General features: G+C 42.0%; 1 protein-coding gene across 1 annotated transcript in view; it reads right to left on the reverse strand.

Annotated features, from left to right (window-relative positions):
- Nucleotides 1-18,592, reverse strand: part of PDE8A (phosphodiesterase 8A) — an 85,926-nt gene that overhangs the window by 52,739 nt on the left and 14,595 nt on the right. The window lies entirely within an intron of this gene.

Consider the following 18,592-nt stretch of genomic DNA (forward strand, 5'->3'; position numbering starts at 1 on the left):
CCAGGCTATCTCTGCCCTGCTGAGCCCGCCAAAAATCCCATTCTGCAAACGGTGCTGCACCAGTTGAGTAGTCCTCGACTTACGACCGGTTGAGTAGTCCTCGACTTACAACCAGTTGGGGGTCGCAGCATTAAAAAGGTTGAGAACCACTGGTCTAAATGTCCAAAACTACCCAGATGATCACAGCTCACTTTGGCACAGCTAAATGATTCTCAGTCCTCCAAGTCATGGTTGTCCCAAAGATGCTTTTTCGCAAGGCAACTGGACTTTCTTTGTTTTTCTTTGAAGACATTTCGCTTCTCCTCCAAGAAATTTCTTTGACTGGACGGTGGGGAATGGAAGAATTTATATTCCTTGCAGACAGCTGGTCATTTGCATTCTTGTAGAGAGTCATTGAGGCCACTTGGAGGTTTATCTGTGTCCTCAAGGTCACCTGAGTGGTACAAATGGGTGTAGAGCTTATCTTTCAACAGTTCCAAGAATGCTCCACACCCATTTGCACCGTTCAGGTGACCCTGAGGACACCAATAAATCTCCAAGTGGCCTCAATGACGCTCAGAAAGAGTCCTAACAACCAGATGACTGCAAGGAGTATATAAATCCTCCCATTCCTCACCATCCAGTCGAAGGTGAAGAAGCTTCTTGGATGAGAAGCGAAAAGTCTTCAAAGAATAACAAGGAAGTCCAGTTGCCTCTTGAAAAAGCACCTTTGGGACACTTCGGTACTTGTTCTGCTAACCATTCATCGGAAGAAAATAACTGAAAATTATTGGCCTGTCACCAAGTGTGTGCAAGACAGAGATCGTCTGTAGACATTGATGAAAACAACACAAAGACATTGTTCCACAGCTCCTTCATATCATTCAAGGCTTAAAGCTGATTAACGATATGCCATCATGTTGGTGTCAACTCTTAGTGACCACTTAGAGAGATTTTGTCCATGGTTTCCATGACCTGATCTTTCACATCTCCCAACCAGGCACCTATCACCACTGTAATTGAATCCATCCATCGTGCTGCTGATCATCGTCTTCTCTTTCCAGAGAAGTTAGGTCCTAATGTGTCTGAAGTAGGATCATTTGAGCCTGATTATTTGTACCTCAAAGGAGAACTCTGAGTTCATTTGTTAGTGATCCATGAATTGTTTCTCTAGTTGTCCATGACATTCTTAGAAGTCTCCAGTACCAAAGTTCAAAAACATTGATGAAGATGTTATCCATTCATTCATGTCCAACTCTGGGCGAGTCTATGGACATTATGGATTCTCTCTCCACATCTTCTGATCTTGCACTACTTCTTTGAGTTGTTCTATGCTCTGGCTGGTGTCAGCTTTGATAGTACCCAGCCACCATGTTCTTTTATGGCCTGGTTTCCTTTTACTGCTAACTCTCCCAAACATAATTGCTTTCTCCAGTGAATTCCCACACATGACATGGCCAAAGCAAGTGAGACATAGTTTGTGATTCAAAGCATTAGAACCAGCTTTCTAAAGTGTTTCTTTACTATCCAATTCTCACTTCTATAGAGTCCTCTGGGGAATACCACTGCTTCTTGCATTAGTCTGATCTTAATTGGTATAGGCACATCATGCATCTAAATATTTTTTCCAAGGATTTCATGGGTGCTCTACCAAGTGCTAGGCTGTGGAGTATTTCTTAATTGTTTGCTGTTAATGGTTAATCCAAAAAGACACAATCTATTTATTTTTACTGTCAATTCTAAGGCTGTCTGTTGTCCTTTAATTTTCTTTAAATTTAGCCCAATTTCTTCACTGTGTTCCTTGACTTTTATTACTAGAGCTTGCAGATCCTTTAATATGTTGCATGAAAAGACAAAATGTCCCTCTTTTCTAGAAAGTTTGAGCTAAACCTCAGGGCTTTATTAGACCAATCTGACGGGCTTAGTCGAAAATCTAGCCCTGATTTCTCAAAGTAAATACCAGTCCTTCGCTCTCATCTCATCTTGCTCTTGGGAGACAAATGGGAGATGCTGAAAAATTCATTTTGTCCCTGGAAGCTATGAAAAGACCAACTTCGCCACAGCATTTGGAGGAGACCAAGTGTTTCCCTTACATTTCAGAAAGTTGGGGTTCTTGAAACAGCTACTGGCCTTTAAAATCGACTCAGGAAAGTTTGACTTCATTCCTTTTGTTGCTGCAAACAAAAATGGAACCCCGGGGAAAAATCTGTACGTACAAGAGAATGTTTAGAAAGTTACTTGTTTGCCCTGACGGAGCAACTGCATCAGCTGCTTGGCCCTAGGGGACATTTTCCCCAAAGATCCTTTGTTCTTCTCAGGGCGATAAACACAGTCAATTCCTTGTCGCAGCAAAATAATGCAGTGAAAAACAACCATTTATCACCAGGAAGAAGCAGCACTTAATCGTGATCACTGTACACAGGCAAGTCCTTGACTTACGGCCACAACGGAGCCTAACCTTTATGTTGTTCAGTGAGACATTTGTTCAATGAATTTTGTCCCATTTTATGCGCTTTCTTGCCACAGTTCTTAAGTGAATCTGGCTTGTCAGAAGATCGCAAAAGGGGATCACGTGACCCTGGGACATGGCAACCGTCTAAGTACATGCCAATTGCCAAGCGTCCAAATGTTGATCACGTGACTGCGGAGATGCTGCAATGGTCAGAAGTGTGAAAAACAGTCAGAAGTCATTTTTTTCCACTGCCATTGTAACTTCCAATGGTCACTATGCGAATTGTCAAGGGCTACCTGTATAGTAATAGGCTCTTGCAATTCTGAGTGTCCTTCCCATTCCCTCAGTTGTTGTTGTTAGTTGCGAAGTCATGTCCGACCCATTGCAACCCCATGGACAATGTTCCTCCAGACCTTCCTGTCCTCTACCATCTTCTGGAGTCCATTTAAGCTCACGCCTCCTGCTTCAGGGACTCCATCCAGCCACCTCATTCTCTGTCGTCCCCTTCTTCTATTGCCCTCAATCTTTCTCAGCATTAGGCCCTTCTCCCGTGAGTCCTTCCTTCTCATTAGGTGGCCAACGTACTTGAGTTTCAACTTCAGGATCTGGCCTTCTAAAGAGCAGTCAGGGTTGATCTCCTCTAGGACTGACCAGTTTGATCACCTGGCAATCCAGGGGACTCGCAGGAGTCTTCTCCAGCACCATAGTTCAAAGGCCTCAATTCTTTATTCCCTCAATATCTCTTCATGTAAAGTAGGGAGGGTCTTATCTGAGACCTTTTCCCACGTTACTTTCTTGGCCCAGGCTCAAATCCTTCTTATCTGCCCATTACACTGATAGCAGCTCTTTCTCCTTTAAGACCATTTTCCCCTCTGCTCTCTATTGGAAAGAACCAATGTGAGGAACATCAGATCTAAATCCCCCTAATGCAGAGCAGGGATCTCCAACCTTAGCAACTTTAAGACTTGTGGACTTCAACTCCCAGAATTTCCCAGCCAGCAAGATTGGGGACCTCTGAGGCAGAGGAAAAAAGTCTAAAAGGAGCTTCATCACAAAGGGCAAAAGATACTCCTTCCCACCACACACACACAAAATAAGTTATTGGAAGCAACTGTAATATCCAAGATGATTTTCAAAAATGTTTCATGTTTTTTTAGAAATACCATAGAGCTTCTGGAGATTTTTCCAGGGGATGCAGTTCTTCCTGTGGTATTACAGTTGGCGTGCCACAAGAACATTGCCCAATTGTTTCAACAAAAACACAATCCGTTTAAAAAAAAAAACCCGGGGGGGGAAGGGGAGAAGAGAATCCTTTCCTTCAGGGGTGGAAAAAAAAAACCCAATTCTTCGTGTTAAGGAGCAGAGAGCAGAGGGAGAAGGGGATGAAATAAAAAAAATTGATTTCAAGCAAAAATAGAACTCTCTCTGTGGTTACATGAAAGTTGCTTTCCTATTTATCTCTGCAACTTTTATATCTTTTCAGCCAGGGGGTCTGTGACAAAAATACAAAGTTTGTAAAAAAAAAAATTTAATGGGTACATTGATCAAAAGAAAGTACACCTGGAAGCAACCTGAACTATACAAGCTGCAGAAATTCCATTTCCAGTTTGTTTTGGCTCATATAAGGAGCATCCCTTGTTTGAGCTAAAGGGAGAAAATGGAATAACAGAATAACAGGCTTGGAAGGGACCTTGGAGGTCATCTAGTCCAACCCCCTGCTCAGGTAGGAAACCCTATTCCATTTCAGACAAATGGCTGTCCAGTCTCTTCTTGAAAATTTCCAGTGTTGGAGCACCCACAACTTCTGGAGGCAAGTCGTTCCACTGGTTAATTGTTCTCACTGTCAGGAAATTTCTCCTCAGTTCTAGGTTGTTTCTCTCTTTTTTCAGTTTTCATCTCTGCTTCTTGTTTTGCCTTCTGGTGCTTTGGAAAATAGGTTGATCCCCTCTTCTTTGTGGCAGCCCCTCAAATATTGGAACTCTGCTATCATATCACCCCTAGTCCTTCTTTTCACCAGACTGGACAAACCCACTTCCTGCAATCATTCTTTACGTTTTAGCCTCCAGCCCCCTGTTCATCTTTGTTGCAAAGTCAAATGTAATATGTGAATTAAAAATCTCAAGTTACCCCACTCAAGATACCCAATGATTACAGAGAACCAGACTGCCAAAGCTATGACAGCATCAACTGGGCAGGACGTATATATGGCTTGATGACGTGACTTGGGCATCAATGTTAAATTTGGATGAAAAAATAAGGGCGTTAAGAATTAGCTTTTATTTCAGTTAATCTAATGGTGCAAGCTCCTTGGTGTGTGTGTGTGTGTGTGAGAGAGAGAGAGAGAGAGAGAGAGAGAAAGAGAGAGAGAGAGAGAGAGAGAGAGAGAGAGAGAGAGAGAGAGAGAGAGAGAGAGAGAGAGAGAGAGAGAGAGAGAGATGAGAGATGATATAGACAGACAGACAATGCTTGGAAGTAGGCTGGATATTCTGTGAATTTTAGCCCTTATTCACCGGGAAATTACACATAGCGTTATAAATGTAGCTCATAAATATAATTTAGGATTCTGATTTCACTACCTCAGCTCTATCTGGCAAATAACAGGGAACTTTCAAGGACTGTAATAAAGCAGGTTCGTCAAGAGCATACGACTGTGCTTTCCCAATGAGTACACATTCAATCTATAAAACCGAGGTAACTTTTTTTTTTCCTTTAAAAAAAGTTAGAGGACACCCCGATTAGCTTCTACTTAGGCAGGAATTCAAATTTCATTCTACTCCATCTGGATCGTCAAACCCAGCTTCCAACAACACAAAAGAGCCAAGGCAGTGGCCACTTTTGTTCTAAAGGGTGGAAAACTAGAGCAGGAACAACCAAATGCAGAAACGCTGCCACCTTTTAAGAATCCTTCCGCATTTCCAAGAAGGATGTTAGAGAGATTAAATTTGGCTCATTGTTCATAAGAAACCATCTATTTCCTTTTTTTAAATTTTTATTTTAGACCAACAAAACAAAACAAAACACAGCAAAACATTACACACATACACACATAAGATATCCTTCTTACTGTTGATAAGAAACCATCTATTTCCTGATGCTGCTTTGACAACTCTATTTCCTGTTGGAGAGAGCATCGCCTTTAAAAAATGTATTCAGACAGAATCCTGTATCTTCTCTGGTTAACTGGATGAGCAAGTGCCATCTGTTGAGGCATTGCCAGATGCATGCCAGGGCACCTGGGCATCTTTCATCCCTTTAACCAGGGACTGCATCCTTCTTCCAGATGACTTCCAGTATAACAACAACAACAACAACAATAATAATAAAGTTGGAAGGGACCTTGGAAGTCATCGAGTCCAACCCCTGCTCAGGCAGGAAACCCTACACCATTTCGGACAAATGCCTGTCCAGTCTCTTCTTAAAAACTTCCAGTGTTGGAGCATTCACCGCTTCTGGAGGCAGGTTGTTCCACTGGTTAATTGTCCTCACTGCCAGGAAGTTTCTCCTTAGTTCTAAGTTGCTTCTCTCCTTGATTAGTATTAGTATTTGAAAGGCTGCCACAAAGAAGAGGGGGGGGGTCAACTTATTTTCCAAAACACCAGAAGGCAAGACAAGAAACAATGGATGGAAACTGATCAACAAGAGAGGCCACCTGGAGTTAAGGAGAAATTTCCTAACAGTGAGGACAATTAACCAGTGGAACAGTTTGCCTTCAGAAGTTGTGGGTGCTCCATCACTGGAGGTTTTTAAGAAAAGACTGGACAGCCACCTATCTCAAATGGCATAGGCTCTCCTGCTTGAGCAGGGGGTTGGACTAGAAGACCTCCAAGGTTCCTTCCGGATAATTTAAAAATCTTAAAACAGCCAATGTCTCAAACTTAGATGTAGCTCTTGGCAGAATTTTCCTGTTACACCTGGTATGAGCAAAATGGTGTGTAGTTCAGGACTCTGGTCTTAACCTGAGAATTTTACCTCTCACTTGCTCACTTCTGTCCACAAACCAGAGACAGAGATGTAGAAATGAGCAGCTGAGATGTCCAGAAATAAAGCCTATGATGGTCTCTGCAGAAATCATTCAAGGGTAGAAGTCAATTGTCAACTCACTTGCAGGATCAAAAGCACCATCCCCATCAGTGAAGGAGAATATTTCTAGTTCAGGGTTGAAATGAGGAGTCCTTGGAAGACTCTGAGCTTGGCTGTTTTCTTGCAGACATTTCATTACCCAACTAGGTAACATCATCAGAGCTTTCGTAGCACTGATTATGTTACCTAGTTTGAGTAACAAATCGCCTTCAAGAAAACAGCCAAGCTCAGAGAGCACCAAGGATCCCTCACCATCATCAAACCAGACGTCAGTTTTACTCCCTTCCTTTCTTCATTCCATCGTTTCCAGGCTAGTAAATCCATCAGAAATTAGAGACTTGGGATTTGTGTGATATGAACGGCAATCTCAGTCTTCTTGTGGCCAAAACTTTCTGAGCTCCCACAGACTTATGATCTGAACACAAGACCGTATCAGGAGCTTGTGGGTTCTTTAAGGTTTTTTTTTTCTGAAGAACAGAACAAAACAAAAATTTTCCACGAGTTTGCGGGAAGCTTCACGGAGATACAAAAAATACTTTTAGGCAAACCTAAAAGTGGAACAAGAAACAAACTGGAGTTGGCATGGCTGGTTAGCCAAAAGAAAGCCCAGGGTGTCTTGTTACAAGCCCCAAATGTTTCCCTGTCTAAAAAGCATTTTTTTTAAATCACTGTCCAGTTTTTCAAACTGCAGCTTGGAGGAGCAGAGCAAATCTTTTTGCACGGAAAGAAAAAAGAAAAAAAAACAAACAAACCACAGTGGAACTCCTCCCCAACAGCAGGCAACATCATGTGACTGTGTTAAAGATGAAAAAGAGCATTTCACGGCTTGTTGGTTTGTTTGGCTATTGATAAAATGCAGCTCCCTTTAAACTGCACATAAATCTACTAATCTGCCCACAAATCAAAGCCTTTAGATGTCTAAACGCAACTGCTTTAATCCAGTGTTGGCTTCTGTGGGTGCACAATTCATAAAAGAAGTTAACATGAACAGTGAGAGCGAATCGCATCCAGGAAAGCATTGCAGCCAAAATCACAAAAAATTAGGTGTGTGTGTGTGTGTGTGTGTGTGTGAGAGAGAGAGAGAGAGAGAGAGAGAGAGAGAGAGAGAGAGAGAGAGAGAGAGAAGGAGAGAGGGAGAGGGAGAAGGAGAAGGAGAGGGAGAGAGGAGGGAGAGAGGGAGGGAGGGGGGAGGGGAGGGGGAGGGAGGAGGGAGGGGAGAAGAGGGGGAGGGGGAGAGAGAAAGAGGGAGGGAGAGAGGGAGGGAGGGAGAGAGGGAGAGAGGGAGGGAGGGAGAGGGAGAGGAAGAGGGAGAGGGAGGAAAGGGAGAGAGGGAGGGAGGGGAGGGGGAGAGGGAGGGAGGGAGAGGGAGGGAGGGGGAGGGAGAGAGGGAGGGAGGGAGAGGGAGAAGGAGAGGAAGAGAGGGAGGGAGAGGGGGAGAGGGAGGGGGAGAGGGAGGGAGGGAGAGGGAGGGAGAGAAAGAGGGAAAGAGGGAGAGAGAGAGGGAGAGAGAGGGAGGGAGGGAGGGAGGGAGGGAGGGAGAGAGGGAGAGAAGCCATTGCAGTATTTTTCTTTTAAAAGTCCAAACTTTATTTTGGCTTGTGAAAATCTACAATAAGACAGGGGCTTATATTTTGCCTTCATTTTTCTAGAGCCATTTATTCTCCAAAAGGTTTTGGGAGAGGAATGACTCACTGAACCAACCACAAGAGTTGAGAGCTTTGTTTTTGGGTGTTAGCTTTAAACAACCCACAACACAACCCCTATCCCCCTTTATTACACAAAGCAGTAATTTTGGTGTCGGGGAGCCTGGTGATCTGAGCCTTTTCGGGAGGGAGGGAAAAACAGTTCCAAATCTACACACCTGTGCGTTCTCACTTGACAGTAAATCTTAGGTCTGAAGGAAACCCATGTTTTCACAAATGTTATACAGGTAGTCCTCAATGTACGACCATAATGGAGCCCAAAATGTATGGTGCTAAGTGAAACATTTATTAATGTGCTTAGATTGGGCTGCAAATTGGCAAATCCTTAAATATTTACCTGGAAACAAAATCCCCAGAATGCAATAGTCTTCCATAATTATGTATACCTGTATATTACTCTCTACAGGTAGTCCTCAACTTACAAACATTCAAAGTTACAGTGGAACTGAACACAATGACTTTTTCACATTTACCCGTTGCAAATGTCACCCGATCGAAATTTGGATGCTTGGCAACTGGCATGTACTTAAGACGGTTGCAATGTCCCAGGGTTATGTGATCGCCTTTTGCAACCAAAGTCAATGGGGAAGCCAGATTCACTTAACAACCAAATTGCTAACTTAACAACTGCAGGGATTCACTTAAGAACCGTGGCAAGGAAAGTCATAAAAATGGGGCAAAACTCACGTAATCTGTCTTGTTTAGCAGCAAAAAATGTTGGGCTCAACTGTGTGTCATGGTTCCGAAAAGAAGCAGCTTTTCAAAGAACTTTGAGGCTTATTTACCTTAAAGAATCCTTTTATTGCTACATAGCTTTGGCACCTATAATAATGAAGCCAAATCTGAATCCTCCCACCCCCAATCACCCGTAACAAAGCATAACTCACTCCTTCATTTTACAGTCATCAATCACATTCTCCAATTAGTGTGAAGTGTGAATTGTCCCTCCTGTGCTCCTCCTGTTACAGCTGACCTTGGCAATGCTGTGCTGAAATATTGTTATGGTTAACTAGCATATTTTCCCATCCACTAGGCTAGTATTGTCTGCTTTAACTCTAGAAGTGATGTGCAGGCTAAATAAAACATGTTTGCTTCTTCATATATGGCAAGCAAGAACATCCGATGTTAGCAGTCTTGACACTGTGGTTGTAATTTGAGAACTACCTGTATGTAGATTTAGGTGACAAAATAAATGAAAATATTCAAAAGCATTTGAGGGTAATTTCTATATTCATTTGAAAAATACATTCCTAACACTTTTCATTATTCTTGCAATCATGCTCAAGAATTTACTAAATGCAAAATTTTATGAAAACCCCATCAAAAATGTAGTTGTGTGTTACTTTGATAGTACTTAAGTAGTCCTTATGGGCAAAAATTCACTGGAATATTCGTCTAACTATCTTGTTCAAAAGTGGCCAGAATACTATTCTTCTCAATGGTTGACAAGCAATAGTAATTATTCTAAGGTCAAGTTAACCTTTAATTGTTGAACTCAAAGAGTTTGGAAAGAAACATTTTTATATCATGTTCCCTTTGGTGTTTGATATACCTTACCAAGAAGTCTTAGGAAAATTCAAAGACAAGGAAATCTTCTCATCATAACGACAGTACACGTTGACACCTTCCAGAGAATATGCAACAGATCTAGCCCAGAAACTCAGATTTCATTTGAATCTGATAGAAAAAAATGACCTGTAGGTGTACAGGTAAAATGGAAAAACAAAACATTTATCTATTTCGTGCCTGTTCAGTTGAGCTAGAAGAGGTGAACCTCAAAGACACAATCTGTGCTGATCACTCTTTAAATCCATTCCTTTGATCTTTCAGTGAGAAGCAAACTGAAGCCAACTAACAAAAAATATATTGGAAACGTTACAGGCACATATTGGATATTTCTAGCGCTACTTAGCAAACTTACCCAGCATTTCATTTTAGACAGAGTGAGAATTCCATTACCGTATCAATCTCCTGTTATTAATATTAATAATTTACCATCTGAACTTTTAAAGCTTCTGTACTTTTATAAACAAGACCTTTTATAGAGATTCAGACTGAGTGATTGTTTGGCTAATTGCTGGCTCTTTATCGGCTAAATGCAAAAACCTATTGCTTTTCTAAAGGTATCTGGAATTAAAAGAGCAAAAATAATTATCTATAAAAGAAAACCGGCCCTAAGCTGGGTTTGATGTATACTATATACTAAATTCTACTTGTAATACGTTGGTCTAAAAATCACAAAATGGTTTATCGTGACTTATGAACCCAGTTATTGCTATTTGTAAACAGTGTTAATGCTTTACTTTGATCCATGTCTTTCCTTGTACTCTGAATAGTACAAAAACGTTGGCCATAAATAACAATTAACATTATTAAACAATGGTTTTATTGCATGAATGTCATGCACACCAAGCTAATAGTGGTTTACTATGCCAAACACATTTCCATCCATTAGTGCCTAAAATAGTAAATCCCTAATATACAGTATTAATCTTCCAGTAATGATTAATCTTGGCATGACTAGCTGGTATTAATGGCATCAGTTTTATGACTTAGGTCAATGTGTTTGATCGTTTAAAGTTCTATCTCCATGTTGATTCTCTCTTGAATTTTATTTCCAGAGTCTGAGAGAGTTTTTGAGGACGTATCCTTTCAATAGGCTGAAACACAATTATTATTATTGTTGTCATCTGTGGGGATTCTCAGTCATTCAGGACATGGCTGGTTTAGGGTCATTGATTTCCTGCAACAACTACTGAAGGATGACAGCATTAGCAATAGCACTTAGACTTATATACTACTTCATAACTCTTTACAGCCCTCTTTAAGCGGTTTACAGAGTCAGCATATTGCCCCCAACAATCTGGGTCCTCATTTTACCCACCTCGGAAGGATGGAAGGCTGAGTCAACTTTGAGCCCCGTCGGGATCGAACTCCTGGCAGTGGGCAGAATTAACCTGTGATACTCCATTCTAAACCACTGCGCCATCATAGCTCTTAATGCCATTGACAAGCCACAGTACTATCGTCTTTACCCTGGGGAAGCCAATCCATGCATATAGGGACTGCCCAAAAGAGGGAACTCCACTCAGACCAATTGTCAGCAACATAAACGCCATCATTTACAACACTGTAAAACATCTAACCATTTTATTAGCTTCTCTGGTCCGCAGCACCGCCCATCATATCAACAATTCTATTATTGTTGTTGATGATGATGATGTTGTCGTTATTTCTCATAATGGTTGAGGCTAGAAGTTTGCAGAATGAATCCCTAGGACCACCTAAGGTCTCCAGAAGAAGAAGAAGCATCTGCAAGAGGAATCAAAAAGGCAACCTAATACCCATAATCTCAAAACTCCATCCTTTTTGAAGGACTGAGGAATGTTGACACTGGTACAAACATTGTGACACAGTTGTGGATGCCGTCTTGACTTTTTTAACACTCTCCCCCTCTCCTTTATAGGAGCCTAGAGAACGTCTAAAGTTGGAATATTTGGTTTCCTTTGGGGAGGATTTAAAAATAAAATAAAGGCGGCACTTTTCAAGTATCAGAAGATTAACCTATCAATTTTACTTCTTATTTTGCCTCTCCTGCTCCAGATGAAAATTATATGGCTGTTACATGGAGGCCAGTTGCTGAATTCCAAGCATGTAACCTCAGAAAGAAGCTCTTGGGTTTGCAGAAAAGATCAGTTCCTCCCTCTGTCTTGTTCTTTTTTTCCTTCCTTCCTTCCTTCCATCCTTCCTTCCTTCCTTCCTTCCTTCCTTCCTTCCCTCCTTTCTTTCTTTCTTTTCTATGTATGTTCATATCTATCTATTTGTTTTCTGAGGTTTTCGCGGGTGTTTGTATGTTCGTCATCTTCAGGCTGGTGTTTTCGGCTTCGTGCTTCTAGGAGCAATGTGTGATCGTAGCTGTTTCTTCCTTTTAACTGCCAGTGGGGGTATGAACTGATTGGGTGAGAGCCAAGCTACGATCACACATTGCTCCTAGAAGCACGAAGCCGAAGACACCAGCCTGAAGATGATGAATGAGACTTCGTCGAAATGTCGCCAAGACTCTTCCAATTTGACGTGGGAGAAAACCCAAATAACCAAAGACCTACATATCTATCTATCTATCTATCTATCTATCTATCTATCTATCTATCTATCTATCATCTATCTAATTTATTGGCTGCCCATCTTACCACACGCTAACTTTATCATGAATGATGGTGATAGATCAATTTATCCTATCGTCCAAGTGCATTGACTCACTGCCCGTGAGATTTACATTCTCACAGATAATACACAATAAAGTTATTGGTTATCCTTTACAAAATTGCACACATCTACCAAGTGCTTTCTCCCTCTGTACACCTTTTCCGAGAGGGAGGGAGGGAGGAAGCGAGAAGGAGAGGGGGAGGGAGGGAGGGAGAGAGAGAGAGAGAGAGAGAGAGAGAGAGAGAGAGAGAGAGAGAGAGAGAGAGAGAGAGAGAGAGAGAGAGATCTGCTAATGAATCCAAAGACCCTCTACTCAGGCCACCTGTCTCTGGGAAATGAGCGTTAACTAATTGTGCAGTATCAAAGAGTAAGTTGCTTCTAATATCAGATTATTCAGTCTTAAATTGGATAATCCTGGCAGAACAATTGGGGGGATAGAGGTGGGTCTTTTGAAGACGGAGGGCCTTTAGAAGTCCCACACATAGGCAGAGAAGGTGGCTTTCATAGACAACCTGGGCCAAATAAAACAGAGTGCTCAGCGCAATGGCTGTGTTATGATGTATGTAGCCTCAGAAAAAGACATCTCTTTGAAGAAAGCCTGACATTTTTACAGGCTGTCATTCACACATTCCCAGTTAGGAATTTGTCCCAAATCCTGCCAGTGAAAGAAAGGCTCCAGTAGATCACCCATTTAATTCCAAATACACTAGTTTCTTGTGTTTCTAATACATTGAAAAAATAATAATAATTGGGTATTCCTTCAGAAGAGAAGGAATGCAGAACGCCAATAGTAGGCGTTTTCCAAGAAGATAAATAACAGGAATAGTGGCAAAGTACTCTTTCATTGTAAGGGCCCAAGCAGAGTTGTGTATGTCCAACTTCCCCTTCCACTGGGTGCAATGGGAAGAGATGGAATATTCCTGCTGTGGTTTAGAGCCAGGTCCAAAGTTTCTAAATATGCTCCTATCGCACAGCAGGGAAAGAAAAGAACAGAGGAGTTGAAGAGCAGATGAGTCAGAGAGTCATTGCTGCTGCTGATGTTTTAAAAAATGCAAGTTTCTATTCTATGAAGAAAAAGCCTGACAGTGGGCTGTCAATATCAACTGAAAACGTAAGAGGCAGATGAAAAGGAATTTCCTGGTATTTCTTTTCACTTGTGTCTAGTGCAATGGTTCTCAACCTTTTTAATGCCGCGAAACCCCAACCGGTCGTAAGTCGAGGACTACTCAACTGGTGCAGTACCGTTTGCAAAATGGGACTTTTGGCGGGCTCAGCAGGGCAGGGCAGGGCTTTCAAAAGCCAATAGAATAAAAGGGAGTAGCACAGCTAAGGAGAAGGGGGAAAAAATGGCGGACTGTGTTGTTTGGCGACCCTCGTGAAATGGTCGTTCGACCCCAAATGGGGTCCCGACCCACAGGTTGAGAACCACTGGTCTAGTGCAAGGCTGAGGTTTCTTTTAACCTGTGTTTAAGGCAGAATAAATTCTACCTCTAACAAGAAAGTAAATTGAACCTAACCAGGCTTATTTTGCAAAGTAAGAGCAATGAGCAAAAGAACATACAAACAAACAAACAAACAAAAAAAGAGCAAAACTGATGGAGAATCAAGCCGCTCTATCTCAGTCAAGGATCTGCAGAAATCCATCCAAACACAATAGAAGTATTTTACAGCAAGTAAAATACTTGTAAAATATTTGCTGATGAAAGAAAACATTCACAGCGCATCAAAACTGAAATGCGAAGAGGCAGATTATACCAATCACTGGATCTTACTCTTCTCCGCTCTCCCCTCCCCGCTCGGCATGGGTCAGTCTGCCAGTGCGCTAACATCTAAAATCCTTTGAGGACTTGGATGGCATTCAACCCTCAAATATTTTCAGCCGGGCTGAACCCACAGCACGGCCTCCATTCATCGGCGAGTCGACTCAATGTACTTCTATAGACAGGCATCAGCAGCAAGTTTTCATTTATTTATTTAGCGTAGGGCATCAGCAACAAGTAAGAGGCTGCTGTTGTTTGCCCCCGCCTGGGTTGAACTGGACTTTGATCACGTGGCCATGAGACTGCGATCACAAGTCACTTTTTTCGGTGCCGATGTAACTTTGAACAGTCACTAAACAGACTGCTGTAAGTCGTGGACTTCCTGTATTTGATATATCACTAAATCCAACAAAGCTGAAAGCATCTCTCCCTCTCCCTCCCTCTCTCTCTCTCTCTCTCTCTCTCTCCCTCCCTCCCTCCCTCCCTCCCTCTTCCTCTCACACACACACACATTAACACACACACACACACCAAAAACCATAATGAAAAGAACCCCCCATAATAAAGAAGAGCAAAACAAAGAGAAGAGCAACTAAGATAAACCAAGTCCTGGAGACTAAAACATACGAAGAATGGCTGCGAGACTTGGATTTGGCAAGTCTAAAGAAAAGAAGAAATAGGGGAGACATGATAGCGGTGTTCCAGTATCTGAGGGACTACCACCAAGAAGAGGGGGGGTCAGGTTATTCTCCAAAGCACCAGAGGGAAGGAGGAGAAACAATGGTTGGAAATTGATCAAAGAGAGAAGCAATCTGGAACTAAGGAGAAACATCCTCACAGTGAGGACAATCAACCAGTGGAACAGCATATCCACAGAAATCGTGGGCGCTCCATCACAGGAGATTTTTAAGAAGAGACTAGTCACTTGTCTGAGATGGTATAGGTTCTCCTGCTTGAGAAGGGGGCTGGACTAGAAGACCTCCAAGGCCCCTTCCAGATTCTATTCTATTCTATTCTATTCTATTCTATTCCATTTTTACAACACTTGTCACCAATCCATCACACCTTTGTCATCAATCAATTCCCAAGACTCTTTGGAAAAAAAAAAGTTTTTACAGCTTTCCAAAATACCAATAAAGTTGAAGATAATTTGCTGCCAAAGAAACTGCCCCTCGTTTTGTCTCTGCTGGTGTTTGTTCCAGCTGAGGAAAGAGCATTTTATTTCAGCAATGAATTTCTCTTGCAGCCCCGATGTTCTTGCAGAGATTCAGTTTTAAAGTGTCTTTTACTGCCTTCCCAACAGCTAACAGCCTTCCCGGTTTCCACACTTCTGTTCCTTTCCAGGAGAAGACGTGGTGATGAAATTCCACCTATGTTGCCTTTTCAGATTTGGAGAAGCCGAGGAAGCGTCAAAGAAATGAAAAGATGGATGAATGGGGAACAATTCCATTCCATCATCCTCATCCTCAAGAAAGGAGACTCAAAATGCCGCCATTAAAAAGAAATCTGGAACTATCCCGAGAAGAAAATAGAAAAACAGAACTAGCAGAAGACAACTTTTGAGGAACTGGTTGCAAGTTGCATCACAACCCCCTTGGATGGACCAAAGGGGAGAAATATTTAAAACCTCTAGGGCATTCAGTTTTCTAATTAAAAGTTTAAACATTTTTTTTAAATGCTTCGAAGTCTCAGGATTTGAACTGAGGCACAGATATCAGCCAAACATCAGTTCAAACGTCTTTGGCCACAAGCGTTATCATCTCCCTAGAATAGCACTGGAGGCGATCCTGGACTGCATTCAGACAACCTCTACTTGCAAAACAATGTTAAGTTGGTGCTTTCCGTTTTCAGGCAGCCAGAAAAAGAACAAGACCAACCATTCTCTTCCTTTCTACTTTCCCTGAACCCTCCTTTGAACAAAACATTTCCTGCCCGTTTTCAGGCTACGACAACCAAAGGCATAATGCGAAAACCTTTTTTTATTACAAGTATTTTTCCTATTCCGCATCATAAAGGCAGAATCACACTATTTCCTTGGAAATCATCTGGACTGGCATGATCCCCAAAAGAATTTCCCTGACTTTGCTGCTTCTAAAGGTGGAGATTTTCCAGTGGGGGTTTGGTTAAAAAGGGAGAAAGAGAAGAATTAGAAGTACTGCATAGCTTTCTATTTTCTTTCTCTTTTTTAAGAATTTGTCAGAGTCCCAAAAGATGTTGCGTCTTTATGACTGGCTTGGAAATCACTGAGATAAGCAGCTACCCCCAGTCAGTTTGAACTGAAACCACAAAGGCCTTGAAAACGGGAGATGGAAGCAAACCACAAACTGCCAGACTTTGGGGGGGTATTATTTAGTATTATGAGTCACAGATATCTCATAATATCCAGAGCCAAAGGCTTCAGAGAATGTAAGCTGGTAGGAGAAGGGCTGAAAATGGAAGATTAGCTGCTTGAGACCCTTTCTTTCCGTTTCATCAGGAGTAATGGTATTGCTTAAAGTTAGTCTTCAACATTTTTTTTTTACACCTAGGCAGGAAAAATCAAAGGGACGAGAACAGAGTAGGTGAAACCTGCCTCAAAAACAGTAACTGTGAGAGAGAGCTTGGCGTCCCAGCAGACGATCCCTTAAACGTGAGCCAGCCGTGTGCGGCAACAGCCCCAAAAGCTAATATAATCCTTGGTTGTGTAAACAGAGGCATAGAATCAAAATCATGTGAAGTATTAATATCACTTTATAACTCCTTAGTAAGGCCTCACCTGGAATACTGCATCCAGTTTTCATCACATTACAAAAAAAGGATGTTGAGACTTTGGAAAAAGTGCAAGGAAGATCAACTAAGACGATTAAAGGCCTGGAGACTAAAACATATGGAAAACAGTTGCAGGATTTGGTTTTGGCTAGTGTAGAAAAAAAAAAGAAGGACTGGGGGGGGATGTGGTAGCAGTATTCCAGTATTTGAGAGACTGCCACAAAGAGGAGAGGGGTCAATTTAATTTCTAAAGCACCAGCAGGTAAGACAAGAAACAATGGATGGAAACCAATCAAGGATAAAAACAACCTGGAATTAAGGAGAAATTTCCTAACAGTGAGTTAAGCAGTGGAACAGCTGGCCTCCAGAAGTTCTATGTGCTTCATCACTGGAGGTTTTTAAGAAAAGATTGGACAGCCACCTGTCTGAAACAGTATAGGGTCTCCTGTTTGAGCACAGGGTTCAACTAGAACAGTGGTGGCAAACCTATGGCACGGCTGCCAGAGGCGGCACTCAGAGCCCTCTCTGTGGGCACACGTGCCGACGCCCCACTCCTAGGCCTTCAGCTGGGTTTTATAAAACTTTTTCACTTTAGGCCTCTGCCGCCGTGTGCAAAAAAAAAAAAAGGTTCAATCAATCAGTCAATTTCAGCTTCTCACGGGAAAAAAAAATCTTGCAAAGTTGGAATTGATTGATTGAACTTTTTAGTCCCACCCAGTCTGCCGTTACCACCGCAGCCATGCCCAGCCAATGGGCCACGCCCACCCGGCACCCGACAATGCATAAGTGGGTTTTGGGTTACAGTTTGGGCACTCGGTCTCTAAAAGGTTCGCCATCCCTGGACTAGAAGACCTCCAAGGCCCCTTCCAGCTCCATTCTGACTGAACATGTAGGAACCCAAACTGCTTTTTCTAAAAGCCTGGCATCCAGCAAGCAAGTTATTTGGAGATCGTGCATGAACCGTCAAACAAGGTTGAACCAGGTCATCAATTTCTGCGCACCCTCTTTGCTCAGCCAGCAGCACACATGTCTACAATTGTCTTCAAGGCTACAAATGAGATTCTTTAAAGTGTCTAGGTGTAGAAAGTGTCTGGGTGCCAGTCATACAAAGGCAATTTGTCAAGGCAATCCAGCTGAGCTACAAGGACATATTACACTTCTCAGCAGAAATCACATACAATTCCCCCCCCCAAGCAGAAAAATGGCACATCAAATTCTGGGATTATGCCTCACTGTCTAAATTAACTTTACATTTGGAAAATAAAATTGACTTGAAAGTTAGTTCAATATGAAAACCATTGCTGGGCCATCAGTTTCAACATTGATTTGTACCCCATCTAAAATGTGGTACTCTTCTTAATATAAAATCTTAACATTTAAGTCCTTAATCCTTGTTAAATAAGAACAGATCCAACTAGCCTATCCAGATGCCTGAAGAGAAATTACTATAATTTCCTTCTTTGCCTCGAGTGTTGTCCTTTCTTGATCATTGCCCTTGATACTTGACTTGCATATTAATTTGATTTTAAATGTAAAGCACTCTGCAGGTTTTAAACTGGTATGAGTGAGCTAGCTGTGTAAAATCAAACTAACCTAACGCTGAACGGATCCGTGCAGAAGAGTGCTTTGTTAAACCACATTACAGATCAACTCCCTACATATTC

This window comes from Crotalus tigris, unplaced genomic scaffold, assembly GCF_016545835.1.
Source record: "Crotalus tigris isolate CLP2741 ecotype Arizona unplaced genomic scaffold, ASM1654583v1 scf7180000019068.10715455, whole genome shotgun sequence".
In the NCBI taxonomy this organism is placed as follows: domain Eukaryota; kingdom Metazoa; phylum Chordata; class Lepidosauria; order Squamata; family Viperidae; genus Crotalus; species Crotalus tigris.